The 21,725-nt window shown below is 34.5% G+C and overlaps 1 protein-coding gene across 2 annotated transcripts in view; it reads right to left on the reverse strand.

Moving 5' to 3' along the window:
- The window catches only part of LOC106868662 (rhodopsin, GQ-coupled), a 33,680-nt gene that overhangs the window by 4,124 nt on the left and 7,831 nt on the right, over positions 1-21,725 (reverse strand). Inside the window, exon 1 of one of the 2 annotated variants that reach the window (XM_014914039.3) lies at positions 19,969-20,102. The exons of the other annotated variant lie outside the window; for it this stretch is intronic. The gene's annotated coding sequence lies outside the window, so the exon portion shown is untranslated. Of the gene's footprint in view, positions 1-19,968; positions 20,103-21,725 lie in introns of those variants that run through there. 2 annotated transcript variants of the gene reach the window in all.

Consider the following 21,725-nt stretch of genomic DNA (forward strand, 5'->3'; position numbering starts at 1 on the left):
CACAGTGCATGTGGCTGGCAAGAGTAAGTCCAACTCACTGTTGCATGTAACAGGTACATTGTATAATTAACAAGAGTTATGTTAGCTTGCTATGTTGTCTTTCTTTTATAGCTGAGTAGACAATAGCTCATGTGGTCTCCCCATGGGGACACAGAAATCAACCAGATTAGCAGGAGTTCAATAGCAACTGAACATACACTTAATGGTATGAAATAGTAATTATGAACAATGACAAGCAGTTCAAATACATTAATGGGTTAATATAGTATGTCCCATCCCACCCTCTCTCTTTTTCTCTCCCACACCCTCTCTCGTTTATGTATGAATGTGTGTATGCGCGTGAGCGTGTGTGTGTGTGTGTGTACAGTAGTGGCCAAAAGTTTGGAACATTTTTTTTTGTTATGCCCAAGTACAATTCGATTCCAAATAGGTACAACATAGAGATATACAAGAGGGTACCCCAAAGAAGCTGGAATTTTATATTATTTTATTCACTTAGTTTTACATGTTTACACACTTATTGCCTTCAAAGTATTTTCCATTTGAAGCTACGCATTGGTCCGAACGCATTTTCCACTGTTCAAAGCATTCCTGGAAATCTTGTGAAGTGATGCCTTTTAATGTTATCACCATTTTCTCCTTCACCTCTTCTACATCTGCAAAGCGTTTTCCTTTAAGGTTTTTTTTCATTCTGAGGAACGAACAATGTCGCAGGAAGCAAGATCGGGTGGATAAGTGGGGGGGGGGGGGTCATGCCATTTTTAGTTAAAAAGCTGTCTTATACTCAAGATGGTGTGCACAGGCCCACTGTCGTGATTAAACCACTGCTCTCCACTTTGCCACAAGTCAGAGTATTTTCATCTCACTGTGTCTCACAAAAGCTTCAGAACTGCCAAGTAAAATGTCTTCTGGTTAATGGCATGACCAGGAGGAACAAATTCAGTGTAGACAATTCCTTTTGCATCAGTGAAACAAACCAGCATCGTCTTGACATTGGACTTCACTTGACATGCTTTTTGGGGGGCATGGTGACATTAAATGCTTCCACTGACTTGATTGCTGCTCCATTTCCAGATCATAGCCATAGTACCACCTTTTGCCACTAGTGTTGACCTTTGAATAAAGGTTTGGATCAACTTACAACTGTTCTTTCAGCTCATGACATGTATTCAGTTGTAACAGCTTTTGATCTTCCTTGAGCAAGCGAGGCACAAATTTTTCTGGAACTCTTTCCATTCACAATTCCTTGCTCAAAATTCGCTGGCAGGAGCTCCAGGACACACCAGTCATATCAACAAATTCATCAATTGTTCAGTGATGATCCTCCAAGATGTATGTGTGTGTGTGTGTGTATATATTATATGCATGCATATATATATATATATATATATATATATATATATATATATATATATATAAATTCGAAAAAGACAAAAAACAACAACGCGAGGACGTGATACAGATTGTGTTACTGGACGCTCGGGAAAGGAAAGAAAGAGAATTTGACGTTTCCAGCGGAGCTCTGTATGAATATATAAATACATGTCTGTCTGTATATCTATCTATCTAACTGTTTGTCTGTGTATGTGTGAATTATACAGCACTAAAGTGACCCAGTATAGCAAATAAAAGATGCATACAATAGTAAACATTTGACATTGTGCAAATAATAGTAAATCTCTCTATAAAGAGCTCTCTAAATACACAACTTCCACTATCCTTTGTCAACATGTATTTGCTAATATATCCTAGTTAAGGCCATTTCTTTTCGTTAACACTAATATTTTTACCATTCACACTTATTCTACCAATATTTTAAAGAATGGTATCAATGCTACAACTCATTTTCTCAATACAACTAGGCTTTTACAATTTCATGCCTATCAAAAGAAGACTAGAAAACATTTTGATTTTGATTCTGTAGTACACAGTGTAAGGGGAATATTCAGCAATTGATCACTATATCCAATGTCATGAATCACTAGAATGATGCCTACGTGAAACCTATAAAATCTGACCAATCACGGCTTTGCCAAGAACTGGCTCCAGCAATAATTCCACTGAGTGGATGTTATAACGATCCAACCTTTTGAGGATAACAACACTACAACTGGCAATCATACAGTGCAAATAGAAACCTTCTATTGATGCCTTCGGAATATAACAATATCTGTAAGAGCAACAACCATTGTCAAAAGAGAGACACAACAGTGGCAAAAGACTGCTTTACATGTATGTATATATATATATATGTGTGTGTGTGTGTATATATATATATATATATAAACATTATATTATATTTATATTATGATATTTACTTTGCTTTATATTATACTCATTTATTGTGCTTTTAATTGTTAATTTTTCTATATGTGATAGTGGATTTTCATCGATGAGTTCTTGAAACTTGGTTATTTTCCCTAAAACTATATATTTTATATATATTTTATCTGTAAAGCTCAATTTAATTTAAATTTTTATAAATTGATTTTAATTGAGTTTTTACCTGTAATTTTGGATTTTGTCCCTAATATTATTATTATATAAACATACATATATATATATTTATATACAAGCATATATATTATGTATGTATGCCAAAATAGACAGTGAAGCCTGGTGCAGTCTTCTGCCTAACCAGCCCCTGTCATGCTGTCCAACTCATGCCAGCATAGAAAACAGAAGTTATATTATGAGGGTGATGCTGTATGTATGTTTATACATAATCTTTGATTATAGGTAATTGACTTCAAACTCTAGCCTTGTTAATTAGTTTAAATATTATTTTCGTTTTTTTTTTCTACTTTAGGCACAAGGCCCGGAATTTTAGGGATGGGGTCAGTCGATTAGATAGACTCCAGTAAGTAACTAGTATTTGATTTATCGATGCCGAAAGGATGAAAGGCAAAGTTGACCTCGGCGGAATTTCAACTCAGGACATAAAAACAGACGAAACACTGCAACTAGGTTAAATATTGAGTCAGCCATCCTAATAACTCAGTCAAGCTTGACCAGGTCTTCCTTAGCTTAATGCTTGGCAAAGGATGGGCTGATGTTTTTTGGCTTTTTCAGTAGTCCTCGTCATAGTGAGGCGTGACATAATGGATTATCATTTTTGTGCTTTTAGTGCTGAGCGGAAACACATTTAAGGTGTAGACGTCACTATTCATGCTCTCGGGTTGGTGTCAGTGTTCAACCCAACCCTGAAGGAAATTAAAGAGATTGTAACTCTAAGGAATGCTCATGAAGGTATGGCATTCTGACATCATCATCATCGTCGTCGTCGTCATTTAATGATGAAGGGTCGTTCTTTATGTTGTTTGTCTTGTTTTCCATTTGTGTCTTTCATAGTTCAAAAAAATAGTTCATATTCCATGTACTCGTACTTCATATTTTATTGTTGTACACGTTTCATGATGTCCTGTGCCCACATATGCATATATATATATATATATATATATATATATATATATATATATATATATATATACATATAGATGTAAGTATGTACATATATGTATGTATATATATATATATATATATATATATATATATATTATTATATGATTGAACACAATGCATCTTTCAAGTAAGTTTCTATATATATATATATAGGTTCAAAAAAACAATAACAAAAAAACAACAAAGTGAGGACGTGATATGGATAGTGTTATTGGACGCTCAGGAAAGGAAAGAAATATATATATATATATATATATATATATATTATAATATTAGGGAATGTAAAATTCCAAACATACAGGAATATTCAATTTAGTAATACCAAATTGATATTACCAAATTGATAAGATAAGAGACCTGAGGAGTGACTTATTCTGAGTAGAATATAATCTTGATCAATTTATTGTGAATTGTACTGGTTTTTCTAATATAATGTGACTACGAAACACGCGTAGTCAATACTTTACCTTCTATTTCATAAATTTTAATGGATTTTATACTTTTCTTTTAGATTTTATAGATTTTTAAATTAGTATTTTGTAGAGTATGCTTTTCTGGATGGTGATTGGCCTCCTTCATTGTTTGAATTGTATATCAGTGGTTCTTCTCTAAAATATATATATATATATTTGTGTCTGAGTTTGTCCCTCCACAATTTCTTGACAACCAATGTTGGTGTGTTTACGTCCTCATAACTTAGCAATTCGGCAAAAGAGACTGATAGACTAAGTACTAGGCTTACAAAACTAAGTCCTGGGATCGATTTGTTTGACTAAAGGCGGTGCTCCAGCATGGCCCCAGTCAAATGACTGAAACAAATAAGAGTAGAAGAGTATATATATGTATGTGTGTGTATATATATATATATATATATATATATATATATATATATATATATATATATATATATATACACATATTTATTTATTTATTGCTATTTCTGCTTCATAAAATGAGTAACATATCTTTTAAATTGACAGATGTTTCCAGATCAAAGAATGAAAAAACTATTTTATGAATTTATCTGTGTGTGTGTGTGTCTGAATGCATTTCTGCATTTATAAACAGATGAATCAAATACACAAAAGCACAGAGACATATAGTTTTGTATTTGTACATATGTATATATATATATATATATATATCCATATATGTGTGTGTGTGTATGTGCATAACAAATCTGATTTTTACACAGATTTTCCATTTCTATGGGAGCCACATTGAAAGAGAATACATGCATGCTCTTTGCACCCTACTTGAATTGTATGGTTTTGATGTGTGTATGTGCATGTGTGTGTTTGTGTGTATGCAAAACTAAATGCTTAAGGAGTGTAGTCTGAAACTTCTCACAGTGAATGAGTTTGTATATATTTTTTCAGGTCACAATAAGTGTCTGTTTGTCTGTGTACCTCTCACTCTCTTTGTATATATATATATACATATATCATTGTCATCATCATTTAACATCCGATACACATACATGCATATATATATATATATATATATATATATACAGTTCTATATTTAAGAGATGAGGAATTATGTACATTATTTACATTTGACGGATATTTGTCCTCATCTTGTTTGATATACCCTTCAGCCTTATTCAGGTGTCTTGGGGAAATTTTGAACCTGGGTTCTCATTTCTAAGGTATTTTTCGATGTTGTTATTATTATTATTATTGTTAGTGTTCAGGTCACTGCTTGGAATCGAACTCGGAATCTTGGGGTTAGTAGCCCATGCTCTTAACCACTATACCATATGCCCGTGGGCAATTATGGAGTGAATTTTTTTTTCTTCTAAATATGCGGGAAAATATGGACATCATGATTCGGACAAAAATTTTAAAACATTTCTGTACTTACGGTTATGGTTAGGGTTTTAGGGTTATGGTTAGGGTTTTAGGGTTAGTGTTGGGTGAAAAAGTCAAAATTGAAGAAGTTGGGGGAAAAAAGGGGGGGAAATTTCACAATGCCAATGTCTGGCAATTTTCTGGAACCTCCGTATCCGAATACAGTGATTTTTGGCAAAAAAAAATTACAAAAATAAACAAATTTGGGAGAAAATGGGGGCGGGGGACAGGTAGAAGTTTTTCCGTTAATTTTAAAGTTTAAGATCTCCATAAGTGTGTGTGTGTGTATGTGTGTGTGTGTGCATACAAAAAAATATATGTAAGAATAATATATATATATATATATATATATATATATATATATATATATATATATATATATATATATATGGGGTGACTCTTTAATATGCTTGGTTGCTTCTCTTGTCATTAATCTGTCTCTACTTTGAACATTTTTGTTGTTTGTGATCTAACAATTCAGTTCCTAAATTTATTTAGCTACTCCAATTGGCATTTTCATGTTTCACTGCTCTCCACATTCTTGCCGGCACCTATTTTCTCTCTCGTCCCCTCCACATCTACCTGGTATGTAATAGCTTTCAGCATTCTTGCCTACATCTATTCACACCCTTCTCTGCACCTACCATTGCTGTAGTGAATTCACTAATTAAACCAACCTTATTCTACACTGAACTCATCGTTCTTGTCCACGCCTAACTATATCCTTCCCTACTATATATATATATATATATGTCATCTTGTTTGTATATATGCAACTGACCTCAATCTTGTTACTCTCTTAAATCAATGTTGTAGTTTCTCTTACATTGTATACAACTTTGTTAGCACTCCTTCATTTCTTTCATTCTCTGCTTTCCATTCTTGTATCCACCTTCCACTCCTTTGATGCTCTGTTTTCCATCTTGCATCACCTTCCACTCCTTTCATTTTTTTTCTTTCCATTCTTGCATCCAAAATTAATCCTTTCTACTAAAGCACAAAGCTTGATTTTTATCTGTGGCAAATAAAATCCCAGGGCTCAACTTGTTCTTATTTTACCCCAGTAAAACCAACCCCAGGGCTCAACTTGTTCTTATTTTACCCCAGTAAAATCAACCCCAGGGCTCAACTTGTTCGTATTTTACCCCAGTAAAACCAACCCCAGGGCTCAACTTGTTCTTATTTTACCCCAGTAAAAACCAACCCCAGGGCTCAACTTGTTCTTATTTTACCCCAGTAAAAATCAACCCCAGGGCTCATCTAGTTCTTATTTTATCAACTCCCCCCAAAAAGTCTTGCATCTAAAATAATAAAATGACTACTTTTAGGCAATGATCACTCAGCTGTTGTTTTAAATATGTGGTGTGATTATCTTGTTTATCAATGCTGCTGTTGTATTTACTACAAACACATACAGTATGAAACATCACTCTTATTCAAGAGGATTGGTAAGATGTCGGTAAATGGCAGTGAAGTTAGTAGTACAAAGAAGGTAAAGAGTTTACACTGGACAATAAACATGTCTTTCAAAGATACAGATGAAAAGAAATTTTGCCATATTAGCTTTTAGTTTTTAGCTTTTAGCATTCAGAATATTCTATCAAATGTAATGCTTATTTATTCACATTGTTTTGAATTAACCCTGCATTATCTTCTGCCTTTGAGATTTCAATTAGGTGACTGTTTTGTATGAGGAATTGTTTTGTAGGTTTTGTACGAGAGGCCATATCTGGCCAGTTTGAACATAAAATAGGTAGAATATTTTGGTCTGGATATGATCAAACATTCAAATTACTTTGTTGTATGTAATGCTTATTTATAGACATTGTTTCGAATTAACCCTGCATTATCTTGTAGCTTTGGGATTTTGGTGATGGGATTGTTTATTTTTAGAATGACATTGTAGATTAGGTGTGATAGGCCAGAAACAGAATATTTTGGTCTGGATATGGACAGTTTAAATGTTAAAGGGTTAATGTTTGTAATGTTAATAGTAAAAGAGTTGAAACAATACAAACAATAAAGATACAATTAATTCAAGTGTTCAAGTTGATATTCTGTTAAGTACCCAGTCATTCATTGTTTTGTTTTTTATTCAACTATCTGTTATCATGCTTAATATTGAAGAGCTCTTGAGTAGATCAAGGACCAAACTGGATGAAATCTAATGATGAACACATTGGCCATTCAAGAGATAATTTGCTGAAAGAAAAAAAAGTCTTTACTGGTTTTTAAAGGTTGCTTTGAAAGATTTAAAGGGTACTAAAATGACAATTGAAGCTGCTATTCTGATACTGAAGCTGCTGCAAATTACCCTGAGAAACTGAAGAAAGTGGTCACTGACAAAGACTACAGACCAGAATAAGTGCATGCGTTGATGAAACTGAGCTTTTCTAGAAGTGCAGAGCTGCTAAGACTTTTATTTCTTGCAAAGGAAATCAGTAGCAGGCTTTAAGGCTTTCAAAAGACATCTGATGTTTCTTCTGGGAATAAATGCTTTGTCTGAATACTTTTATTTCTTTTCTCTCACACATCCTGAGCTTCTGTCATCCTTTTGTCATTACTTTTTCCCCCTGAACCACATAGACTTCTGTCACTGCCCTGCCATCTCAATCATATTCACTTGAGTATTTACACCTGTCTCAAAAACAATGGATATTCCCGTCACTCCCCCCTCCCATCCCATGCAGTCACCCATGCATACCAGCTTCCCCTCTCCACACCATCAATGTTATCCAAGGGAAAGGCAAAGGCCAATACAGCTCGGCACCAGTGATGTCGCAACTCATTTCTACAGATGAGTAACGGGACCAGCATGAAATAAAGTCTTGCTCAAGAACACAACACACAGTCCAGTCAGGGAATTGAACTCACAACCATATGATTGTAAGCCTGATGCTCTAACCACTGAACCATGTGCTTTCACGTTTACATACCCATGCACATTCATATATGCACATGCAGAAATATGTTTGTATAGATAGAAAAAGAGAGAGAGAGAGAGAAAGAAAGAAAGAGTGTCTGTAAGAGCAAGAATGCAGTCATACAAACTCTTCCCAAACAATGTCTTAATTTTCTCTCTAAATATGCTGCCTTTGCAATCTGAAATATTTCACACCTTTGATCCTCATGTCTTAAAACAATGAACAATGGTAAACTTCTTGTTACTCTTCCCAGATATACCTGATGTCTTGTTTTTCCTCTTGCAAGCTGGTACTGCTGCTCTTTGCTGCCCCCTTTTCATCAGTCATTCCAAGCCTGTTTCTAATCCTTTAGGACTCCTTCTACAGAAGTTTTCCATTATTGTGTCACCCTTTAATTCAGGGGTTCTCAACCAATGTCCATATGGCTCCAAAGGATCCATATAAAATTTTGGAGGCTCAACACAACAAAATAATAAATTGAGGATCCACAATATTATTTTAAGGATCCCTGAAAAAAATTTAATTTTAGATGTATGTATTGGTACGTATTACAAGAAACAGGATCCATAGATAAAATATGATTGAGAACCCCTGCTTTAGGTGGTTGGGACAGGTTAGATCTGTTGCCCTCGGTAGGTTTAGCAAACAGAAATCTCAGTTGTCCTCTACATTATTATTTTCTATCTCCTCCCCTGCTTTGTCATATGAACTGATTAATATGTTTTTAAACCTGTTATCTGTTTGCTCTTTCCATTTCCTTGACATCCTTCTGCAGATTGTCTTCTGTGCATGTGTGTGTGTTTATGAATGAACAGATGGATGGATGGATGTTTGTATGTATATATGTTTGTATATAAAAAGTTGGCTTTGAAAAAAAAAAACCATCAGAATCATCTGTTTGTAGTAGTGGAACCATAAAGCAGCCGTTAAAATAGACAAGGATGTTATCACTTATAACCATGCCTACTTCATATCTACACTGAGTATATATTCAATTAGTCAAATGAGACCAAAAGATTCACAGTCAATGGTAGAAACATAAACGATCTAAGATATGCAGATGATTCAGTGTTATTTGGCAGACAGTAATGAGAAGTTACAAGATATTGTTGATGTTGTAACAGAAGCAATAAGGTGTAAAATATGAATGTAAAAATGACAAACACAATGGTTATTAGTAAGGCATAACAAAAGCAAGTAAATATAGGAATAGATGGACTGAAGCTGGGACAAGCAAAAAAAAAAAAAAATTAAAGTATTTATGACAAATAACAAATGAAGAAAGTTGCTAAAAAGAAATTATTCAAAGAATTGTTGTTGGCACTCCGTCGCTTACGGCGTCGAGGGTTCCAGTTGATCCGATCAACGGAACAGCCTGCTTGTGAAATTAACGTGCAAGTGGCTGAGCACTCCACAGACACCATGTACCCTTAACGTAGTTCTCGGAGATATTCAGCGTGACACAGTGTGACAAGGCTGACCCTTTGAATTACAGGCACAACAGAAACAGGAAGTAAGAGTGAGAGAAAGTTGTGGTGGAAGAGTACAGCAGGGTTCGCCACCATCCCCTGCCGGAGCCTCGTGGAGCTTTAGGTGTTTTCGCTCAATAAACACTCACAACGCCCGGTCTGGGAATCGAAACCGCGATCCTATGACCGCGAGTCCGCTGCCCTAACCACTGGGCCATTGTGCCTCCACATTCAAAGAATAAATATGACTAAACCAACATTTATAAGAATGAAAACAATCTTCACCTCAAGAAACAACATTACACATGAAATTGAGGCGAGTAAAACTTATATTAAACGGATCGTAATGTATGGAGAAGAAATTTGGACAATGTGCAGAGCAATGGAAAAGGAGATGGAAGTCTTTGAAATTGGGATTTTTCACAGAATAAGCTGATAAGATAGGACAACACCGTAGCACTAGAAAAGCTGAAAGTTCAAAGACGCCTAATGTTGAGAATCAAGTCTCCAAAGATATCCTGTTTCAGTTATACAATGTACCAGAAGAAGTTATTGCTTGGGACCATCCTGACAGGAAGAATGAAGGGGAAGAGAGCAAGATGATGTCAAAGATGTTTGTGGTGTGATGACATCAAAGAAACAGGACTTTGCTGATTGTATATGTAGAGCACAATACAGATGGAAGTAAAAAGTCTTAGTAAGCCAACCTTTGCATATAGGAAGACCACTTGGCTGATGACTGATACATACATACATATATATATATATATATATATATATATATATAATACTGTATACTTTGGATAATATATATATATATATATATATATATATAATACAATATATATCTAATTCTATACAATATATACATATGTAATACTGTACATTTCGGATAATATATATATATATATATAATATAATACAATATACATCTAATTCTATACAATATATATACATACATACATATATATATATATATATGATATACACCTAATATAACATATATATATAATATATATACCTAATATATATATATAAATATATATATATATATCTATCTATCTATATATATATATATATATATATATATATATATATATGATATAAATATATAATATTTATATCATATATTCCTTCTTCTATAGCCTCGGGCCAACCAAAGCCTTGTGAGTGGATTTGGTAGATGGAATTAGGGAGCTCTTTATACACGAGGGTTTCTTATACATGTTAAAATACGGTATTAACTGTCATATATATTTTATGTAAGCAAATACAATTTTAGTTTCCCAAATTATATACATTGTTGTGGATGTCACGTTTGGTGGAAGTTATTAGTAAGTAAATTGACCTCAACTGAGAAAAAAAAAAAACTCAGCTACATTTACTTAGAGCTGCTGTTTACTGCAACCAAACAGTCTACAGATATTAACAGACTGCAGATTTCAAGAAAAGGTATTGGTGACCATATGTTATTTTTGTGATGTCATCAGTCCTGCACATGAAGAAGATAGCATCTGTACTATTACACCAAATTCTTTTGGTGTGTTGTCGCAGAAAATCTGGATGACTAACGTAGGCGTACTAAACTAACATGGGAGAGTTTATATAGTTACTCAACACTCTAAAACCAGGACATAACTCTATCAGATCACATCAAAAGTCTGTGGTTCCCCAATTTTGTTTTATGTCTTCAAATTGTTTTATGTCTTCAATTTTGTTTTATGTCTTCAAATATAGAAGAACAAAATTTTGAGAAATTTATGACTATAAACGAAAAATATTTATTAGCATCATACAAAGTTTCATATTCTAATTGCTAAAAATAAACAGACATACACCAATGGGAAAGAACTTTTATTACCTTCTGCTATGAAGATGGTAGAAACACTTCATGGAAGTAAATATGGTGATGAAATTCAGAAAATTCCTTTGTCGAACGACACTGTCACCAATGGAATTACTGAGATTAGCAACAACCAATTTGAACAACTTATTACTATACTTAAAGAAAGCCCAAAATTTGCAATTCAGTTGGACGAGACAATTGATATTTCAGAAATGGCTCAATTGTTAGTATACATCAGATACATTTGTAAAGAAAACACCAATGAAGAATTGTTATTTTGTCATCCTTTGGAAGAACATATAAGAGGGAAAAACATAAATAATAAAGTTGATGAATTTTTTTAAAACTGTAGGTTTGGAATAGATAAATTGTATTGGAGTATGCACAAATGGTGCAAAAGTGATGACGGGAGGGAGAAAATATCAGTTTTAAATGGTTTGTTAAAGCTGCTGGTAATTATCATGTAACTTTTATACACTGCATGATCCACGGAGAGGTTCTTGCAGCAGAAAAATTAGCACCAGAATTAAATGGTGTGTTTCAGGATGTTATGAAAATTGTAAACTCTATCAAAAGCCGTGCCCTTAACAGCTGTTTATTTTCAAATCTCTGTGAAAACGTGGACTCAGAATACAAAAACTTATTGTTAGACACAGAAGTATGGCAACTGTCAAGAGGGTGAAGTTTAAACAGATTATTCTTTGTTAAAAGACGAAATTGTTATATTTTTAACTGCACAAAAATCTGATCTTGCTGCTCATTTTCAAAATGACTTATGGCTTTCAAATTTATGTTATTTGTCAGATATTTTTGAGAAACTAAAGGATCTCAGCTTGTCTCTTCAAGGAAAGAAAAGCGATATATTTACTTTGAAAGATAAAATTGAGGGCTTTATTAAAAAGATCAACATTTGGCAGAATAGGGTGGAAAATGATTCATTTGAAAGGTTTCCAGTTATTGACAGTTTTATAATTGAAAAGAATAATTGTAAAAATTTAATTGCCACAATTATTATAGACCACTTAAAAACCCTAGAAACACAGTTTCGCAAATACTTCATAGCGAATTTTAATTTCCAAAAGTAATCTTGGATTCAGAAACCATTTTCAATTGACATTGACTATATTCATCATCTGCCATAGTCCAAGAGGAATTCGCTGAGCTATCTAATGACTCAAACTTGAGACTTGAATTTACAAAAACATCTATGTCTGAATTCTGGATTGCAGCTAAAGCTGAATTTCCCTCAATTTCTGAAATGGCATTACATGTTCTTTTGTCACTTAGCACCACATACTTATGTGAAACAGCTTTTTCAGCTTTAACACTTATCAAAACCAAATATCATTTGACGCTAAAAAATGTAGAAGATGCTTTACGTCCAGCAGTGCCAAATATTACACCAAGAATTTATTTCAATAAATCTCTTCAAATATTCATGTCCTAATGGTCTGCTTGTAAAATAATTAACCATTTTGTTTAATATCTTCTTTAACTCAACTTGTGATGTTTCTAAAACAAATATCTCCTTTTGTAAAGACAGTGGCTATATCCAAGATTTGGATTTTGCTTTTCTTATATTGGAATAAAAACCTTTAATAGAGCCTACTGTACATAGTGCCCTGTAAGTATACTGGATATTCCAACATATGATAAATTCTATTTTTTGAGGTAGACATTTAAAATATCAAAAATGTCAAAAGATACCTCTTGTAATAATGGACATTTCCTTGCAATGTAAAAATTATTAATGATCTCATTATGATTAATAAAACAATTAATTGTGCTTCATTACTAATATCAATATATTCATCAGCTTGTAATACAAATATTGTGTTCCTCAGTTAATTTCATACATTTTTCACGATGTCCTTTAGAATCAAAATTCTCCTGTAAATTGAATAATCTGAGAGTGAAATTTTGCTCTTAGTCATCTTAGTCTATCTTTCTACAAGTAGGCAGGGTAATTAGCTCAGGTAGAGGATGTAATTTCATTCACGAAGCAATCATTTCAGTTCTCTTAATTAAAGTAACTTGTGCCTTTTCAAAAGCTTAATATTTTCTGCAAAAAAACATTTACTTGGATTTTTGCTCAAAGAGTCTTTTGAAATAACTCAGATCTCTATCGTGAAGATATGAATACTTAATAACAAATTGCCACTTCAACCCGTCTGAGATTGTTCCCGGTTCTAAGATACAAACTTCCTGTTTTAAAGCAGTTTAACCCTTTGGCGTTTAAATAATATAGCTGGGGAGGTAGGAGGCATGTAGAAGCCCTCCCACCAAGCAGTGCTTTTATGAGGGTGGCACTTTTGGGTTCACTGTTTAAGCCTGAATAGGCTTTGGGGAGACAACAAAATCAAGGGCTACACTAGATAGCTTACACTCAAGCTGTCAAAGGCTCTATATTTGCCCAAATTTCTTCGGAAGGATTCATGATGGGCAACATATCAACTATTTTCTTATGATTGATCAAAAGTTCATTAATTTAAGGATCTCAGTTTCGTTAGAGATCTGCAACAAGAGTCTATGTCCCTTGTTCTGAAGCTGTCTCTGAAGCATATTTGATCCTCGACACTCTGAGTCACACATTAACATTTACAATTTCACGTTTGGTGTCTTTGTTAAAGAAGCGGCAGTGGTTTCTTTTGCAGTCAGAGTAATTCGCTGTCTGTATGCATGCATGTGTGTGTATACATGGACTCTATTGTCATAGATGAAGGGTCTGCAAATTCTTATTGACCAACCTAAACAGATGATTTATTTATAGTGATCTAATGTATGTACTGTACATTGGCACCTTCCCTCCACCAAAGCAATATTTCCCCCAACAGGTACTCAGTGCGCTACATGTCGGCTATCAAAATTATCACAGAACAACATGAAATGAAGTGTTTTGTTCTAAAACACAACACTTTGCTTCAAGTCTGCAGTTTCAAGGATGGTTTTAAAGTGTGCTGCACTCATGCCGCCATCATGAGTGCTCAATTCTAACCACATGGCCACTTGCTTCACATATGGGTGAAGGTGTCAAACGTGCACTTCACCCTTTTTGATTTTTCTTTGGAATACTCAACACCTCTGCTTATATATATCATTATCATCATCATCATCGTTTAACGTCCGCCTTCCATGCTGGCAGTGGTTGGACGATTTGACTGAGGACTGGTGAAACCGGATGGCAACACCAGGCTCCAATCTGATTTGGCAGAGTTTCTACAGCTGGACGCCCTTCCTAACGCCAACCACTCCGAGAGTGTAGTGGGTGCTTTTACGTGCCACCGGCACGAAGGCCAGTCAGGCGGTACTGGCAACGGCCATGCTCAAAATGGTGTATTTTATGTGCCACCTGCACAGGAGCCAGTCCAGTGCCACTGGCAACATATATATATATATATATATATATATATATATATATATATATATATATATATTAGTAATTAAGGGTGCTACAAGTAGTACCAGCATGCTAAAAATAGCAGTCAAAAGACGACTTCTGACTGCTATTTTTAGCATGCTGATGCTACTTGTAATACCCTTAATTATTAATTAATAATTCTTTACCTTATGGAATGTTTTTACACATGCTATGCCACTTGATATTATTGTAAACAATAATATCCTTATATATATATATATATATATATATATATATATATATATGTACATAGAGAGAGAGAGAACAAATAGCAAAGGGATTATCAATTTGGACAAAATACTTCATAAGATCTCTGTTGGTGCACCAGGCTAATAATATTAATTTGGCTCCGATGAAAGTGACATTAATTTTCTTAGGTCATTCAATTTGCCTCAATTGAGTAAACCTATCGTAACGTATCTATAATGGCTGTTGGAAACACCTGTAAACCAAATTTGCTCAAATAAAGGAATTATTTTTAATGATCTTTATTTTAACTTTTTACTTTAATATATATATATATATATATATATATATATATATATATATATATGAGGTCCTAGTAGGGTATTTTCAATGAAGCACTCAGCTTGAGTTTTGGGCTATCAATACTGTTGGATTCCACAAATATTACACAAATTTTCACTTTGAGTTTTTGCATAAAATGGTGTCTACACAAAATTTGTACAGAAACAATTGTAATTGATCATTTAAGTATTTCTTTGTCTTATTTGGATTATAGGCATAGCTATAGCTGTGTGGGTAGGTGTAGGAATAACTGTGTGGTAAGAAGCTTGCTTCCCAACCACATGGTTCCAGGTTCAGTCCCACTGCGTGGCACCTTGGGCAAGTGTCTTCTAATAAAAGCCTTGGGCTGACCAAAGCCTTGTGAATGGATTTGTTAGACGGAAACTGAAAAGCACCTGTCATATATATATATATATATGTGTATATATATATATATATATATATACACACACATATGTATATATTTGTGTGTCTGTCTGTCTGTCTGTTTGTTCCCCCCACCATTGCTTGACAACCGATGTTGGTGTGTTTACGTCCCCGTAACTTTTGCCCTGTTCAGCAAAAGAGACCAATAGAATAAGTATTAGGCTTACAAAGAATAAGTCCCGGGGTCAATTTGTTTGACTAAAGGCGGTGCTCCAGCATGGCCGCAGTCAAATGACTGAAACAAGTAAAAGAATAAAAGAATATATACATATACATGTCTATATGTGTGTGTGTGTGTGTGTGTGTATCCACACACGCTCATGTACATAATAATGTGCCAAAGTGAAGGTGTACTTGTATGTGTGTTTGGGTTGTGTGTATTTGGAGAGAGAGAGAGAGAGGCAGAGAGACATGCAAAACCAGCAAACTATTTTGTTGACAAAGGAAATGACATCACAACTTGTAGCTCAGTAATTTTCAGAAAGTATGAATGTAAACACACGCACGCCCGCACACACACATACACACATTCCTACAAAAATGTGCCCTCTCCGACTTTGTTTCTTCATAAAAATGGGCATTTTTAAAAAGAGGGAGTGCATTAGGATTATATCAGTTTGATATGGAGGAAAAAAAAATTGGTGGGCGCACACACGCATATCGACACACACACCACAGATATAACTACAAAATGAAACGAAGTTTTGAAAAAAAATTATGTAATGTCTATCAATATGTATGTGTCTATCAATTTTCTATAGATTTTCCTTCTTTTTTTTTTCTTTTTTTTCTCATATCAAATTCAGATACGATCGTAATCTACAGTATCTGAAAGGTACTTGTAGAAAAATTTCATTTTCCTAAAAGTTATGAGGAAATAAAGTTAAGGGGTGGGAACTTGTGGCGGTAGGTGGGTGCGAGTGCTCGTGTATGTATATATACACACACACACACACACACACACACACACACACACACACGTGTGTGTGTCTATGTGTGTGCGTGCATGTGTGCATATATATATGTGATGTGTGTATGTGTATACATACATGCGCAGGAGTGGCTGTGTGGTAAGTAGCTTGCTTTCCAACCAGATAGTTTCCTAAAAGTTATGAGGAGACAAAATTCCGGGTTCTGTCCCACTGCGTGGCACTTTGGGTAAGTGTCTTCCACTATAGCCTCGGACCGACCAAAGCCTTGTGAATGTATTTGGTAGGTGGATATGTGTATTTGTGTCTGTGTTTGCCCCCCCCCCGTCGCTTGGCAACCGATGTTGGTGTGTTTTCGTTCCCGTAAAGAGACAGATAGAATAAGTACTAGGCTTACAAAGAATAACATTCTTTACATTATTTACATTTGACGGATATTTGTCCTCATCTTGTTTGTTGTTAACACACTGTTTCGACTGATATACCATCCAACCTTCATCAGGTGTCTTGGGGAAATTTCGAACCACGGGCATATGGCGTAGTGGTTAAGAGCGCGGGCTACTAACCCCAAGATTCCAAGTTCGATTCCAAGCAGTGACCTCAACAACAACAATAATAATATCGAAAGATACCTTAGGAATGAGAACCCAGACTCGAAATTTCCCCAAAACACCTGATGGAGGCTGGAGGGTATATCAGCCGAAACGTTGTGTTAACAACAAACAAGATCAGGACAAATATCCGTCTAATGTAAAGAATGTACATAATTCCTCGTCTCTTAAATATAGAACTGTATTACAAAGAATAAGTTATGGGGTCGATTTGTTTGACAAAAGGCGGTGCTCCAACATAGCTGCAGTCAGATGACTGAAGCAGGTAAAAAAATAAAAGAAATAATATATATATATTCATAGTAAAATAAGGATTCAAATAGAATCAGGTACTTGAAAAGATATGCATTAGGTAGAGTTGGATAAACCTGTGGTTGTGCACAGGGAAAACCAACCCTATAAGTATTTAGCGGCTTGGGTCTGGTTCAGATCACGCGTTACGTTGAATAGTTAGTACATTATTGGTATACTCTACGATAATTGGCCATTGTATGTTATTATTCATTTGTTTACATATATAGATATACATATGTGATTCAAATGATTACGTAGGTATACAGGCGGAGATAAAGATAATGGCCCTCACCCCCCTTTGGGATTTTAAAAAAATTTCTTTTTTTACAGGAACACACTATAGCGAGAGCGGAGATTCCGAATCTGCAAAAAGGATCTGCATTTCAAAATTTAAACCCCACCACCACCACCACCATTTCTTAAATTCTCACATTTTAAAAATAATTTTTGGGGGCAAAATCCGTAGAAAAATACGGAAATTATGATTCTGAAAAAAAAAAAAAAATGTAACATTTCAATTATTCAAAAAAATAAATAAACACCCCCTCCCATCCGCCCCATGCCAAGAAGTGAAATGAAAGTGTTTTCTCTATTAATGGTTCACACATTTTGTTGTGTGTGTGTGTGTGTGAAAATCTTGAATACCTTATAATAGAGGCACACGCATATATATATATATATATATATATATATATATATGTGTTCCCGCAAAAAAAAAAAAAAATCCCAAACGGGGTGCGGTCCATGATCTTTACCTCCGCCGATATATGTATGTATATTATACATATAGATACACACACACACACATATATATATATATGCATACATACTTGTCTACATACATATACATATGTACACACGACGGGCTTCAATGCCACGCAGTGGAACTGAACCCAGAACCATGTAGTTGGAATCATTTGACATGAAAGATACGCAGTTCGAATTCCGTGACAGGATCTTTTCTTTAGAGTTCGACTTATGATGTCTTGTATTATGTATGTAATTTTGAAATATGTATATACACAGAAACACACATGGATAGATAGATAGATAGATAGATAGATAGATAGATATGGTGTGTTTCCCATAACTTAGCGGTTCGGCAAAAAAGACCGATAAAATAAGTACAAGGCTTGAATAAGTCCTGGGATCGATTATTTATTCGACTAAAGGCTCCAGTCAAATGACCGAAACAAGTAAAACGGTATGTATGTATATATATATATATATATATATATTATAGTATTATGATTATAAACTGCGGTTTAAACAATAAATTACCTGCCTCTGGATACCTTCTAACGAAGACGGTACCCACACAAGTAATTCCCAGGAGTGCCTCCGGATTTAAACATACCCTGGTTGCTTGGATACTTCAGACTACCCCTGAAATATTGAAGCAATCCTATCATTTATATATATATATTTATATATATATATATATATATTTATATATATATATATATATATATATATATAGGTATTTTGGTGCAAACCAGAAAGTAAAACTCATAATATGAGTATATGTATATATATATATATATATATATATATATATATATATAAAAGTGAGAGTTATGAAAGAAAGGAACCCCATTCCTTTAATTTTTCAGCTTTTTATGTAGGACCTTACAGTAACTTACCCCTTCTTGCCAATCTTAACCTTCTGGATCTTAACGTGTCACTTGATCCAAAAACTACACTTCTGTCACTGTACACACGCGCGAGCACATGTACACTCGCATGCATCTACATTAATGCATATTAAAATGTTTGTTATTTGATAAATCTATCTTAAGCTGGGAAAGCTAACACGTTAATTTTTTATGTCTCTCTATATATCACTCTCTGTTATCTAGCACAAGGGTTTTCAAACTTTTTGACTTGCGGACCCCTTTATATTTCAGGCTTTACCTTATAAACGCTTATGAAATTTATACATAAATGTTTGCTTAAAATAATATATTTTTACATTTATTTATTTAACAGTATTTAACAAATAGGTTTATTGTCAATTAAAAGATTTCGATTAAAAAACATATATAAAATCAAATTGCCCATAAAAAGTATTTGCTGTCTTGTCCTTGCGGACCCCCTGTGGTCCGCGGACCACAGTTTGAAAACCCCTGATCTAGCAGACAACCCACTGCCTGTCACCTTCTGTAAAAACAATCATGGAACAATGTTTAAAGATTTTTTCAAACTTACCTTCAGCTGAACTTTCCTTCGTAAACGAACATACATCCAACGAAACAAACGTGGTAAATATTATGAAGATAGAAAACTTTCTGTAGGTTGTCATCTGTAAGTTCGTTGACAGCCGTTGTCAACAGCAAAACTATATTTAAACTACTTACTAGCAGTAGTTATGCCTATTTTTTCTCCCACTACTAATAATTGCTGTCTGTGTCGTCAATAATAATAATAATAATAATAATAATAATAAAAATATAAAAACTTGTTCTCGCCTCTACCGCTCCCTGCGACTAAATTATTGCAATTATTTCCTTCGTCCAATGCTTTAAAAAGTTGAATGCAAGGATGGGAGAATGTAAATGTCCTTCACGAAAGATGAAGTCCGGATAAAAAATTTTTTTTTTCCCATTTTCTTTTTATTTGTTTCTTCTTCCTCTTTTTCTCCTTCTTATTCTCCTTCTTCTTCTTCTTCTTCTTCTTCTCTTTTTCTTCTTCTTCTTCTTCTCTTTTCCACCTCCTCCTTTTCCTTCTCCTGCTTCTTCTTCTTCTTCTTTTCCTTCTTCTTCTTCTCTTTCCCACCTCCTCCTTTTCCTTCTCCTGCTTCTTCTCCTGCTTTTTCTTCTTCTTCTTCTCTTCTTCTCTTTCCCACCTCCTCTTTTTCCTTCTCCTCCTGCTTCTTCTTCTTCTTCTCCTTCTTCTTCTTCTTCCTTCTTCTCCTTCTTCTCTTTTCCTTCTTCTTCTTCTTCTTCTTCTCTTTCCCACCTCCTCCTTTTCCTTCTTCTCCTGCTTCTTCTTCTCCTGCTTCTTCTTCTCCTGCTTCTTCTTCTCCTGCTTCTTCTTCTCCTGCTTCTTCTTCTCCTGCTTCTTCTTCTCCTGCTTCTTCTTCTCCTGCTTCTTCTTCTCCTGCTTCTTCTCCTCCTGCTTCTTCTCCTTCTCCTTCTTCTTTCTCTTCTTCTTTTTCTTCTTCTTCTCTTTTCCAACCTCCTCCTTTTCCTTCTCCTGCTTCTTCTTCTTCCTTCTTCTTCCTTTTCTTCTTCTCTTTTCCTTCTTCTTCTTCTCTTTCCCACCTCCTCCTTTTCCTTCTCCTCCTGCTTCTTCTTCTTCTTTCTTCTTCTTCTTCTTCTTCTCTTCCTTCTTCTTCTTCTTCTCTTTCCCACCTCCTCCTTTCCCTTCTCCTCCTCCTGCTTCTTCTTCTTCTTCTCTTTCCCACCTCCTCCTTTCCCTTCTCCTCCTCCTGCTTCTTCTTCTTCACTACGCTCTCTATTACTGCTGATGTGTTTTTGTGAATGTTGGTACTGTGGTTGCTGTTGTTAAGGTTATTGTTGCTGTTGTTGTAAATGCTATTGTTTATTAAAATGACCTCCCCCACCTACATTTCCGTTTATTTAAACAATCTGAAACTTTGATGATAAACACTTTCATCTGATTACATACGCAATTATGGAGAAGCGATGCTATAAACCCAATTATATATTGAAAGCAGTTATACGATTGGTGGGTCCACCCAATTAAGGATAGATAGATAGATAGATATGGATAGATAGATAGATAGATAGATATGAATAGATGGATAGATAGATATGGATAGATAGATATGGATAGATATGGATAGATAGATAGATAGATATGGATAAGTAGATAGATAGATATAGATAGATAGATAGATAGATATGGATAGATAGATAGATAGATATGGATAGATAGATAGATAGATAGATATGGATAGGTAGATATGGATAGATAGATAGATAGATAGATATAGATAGATA

Source organism: Octopus bimaculoides, chromosome 18 (genome assembly GCF_046866305.1).
Source record: "Octopus bimaculoides isolate indiv1 chromosome 18, ASM4686630v1, whole genome shotgun sequence".
Classification (NCBI taxonomy): domain Eukaryota; kingdom Metazoa; phylum Mollusca; class Cephalopoda; order Octopoda; family Octopodidae; genus Octopus; species Octopus bimaculoides.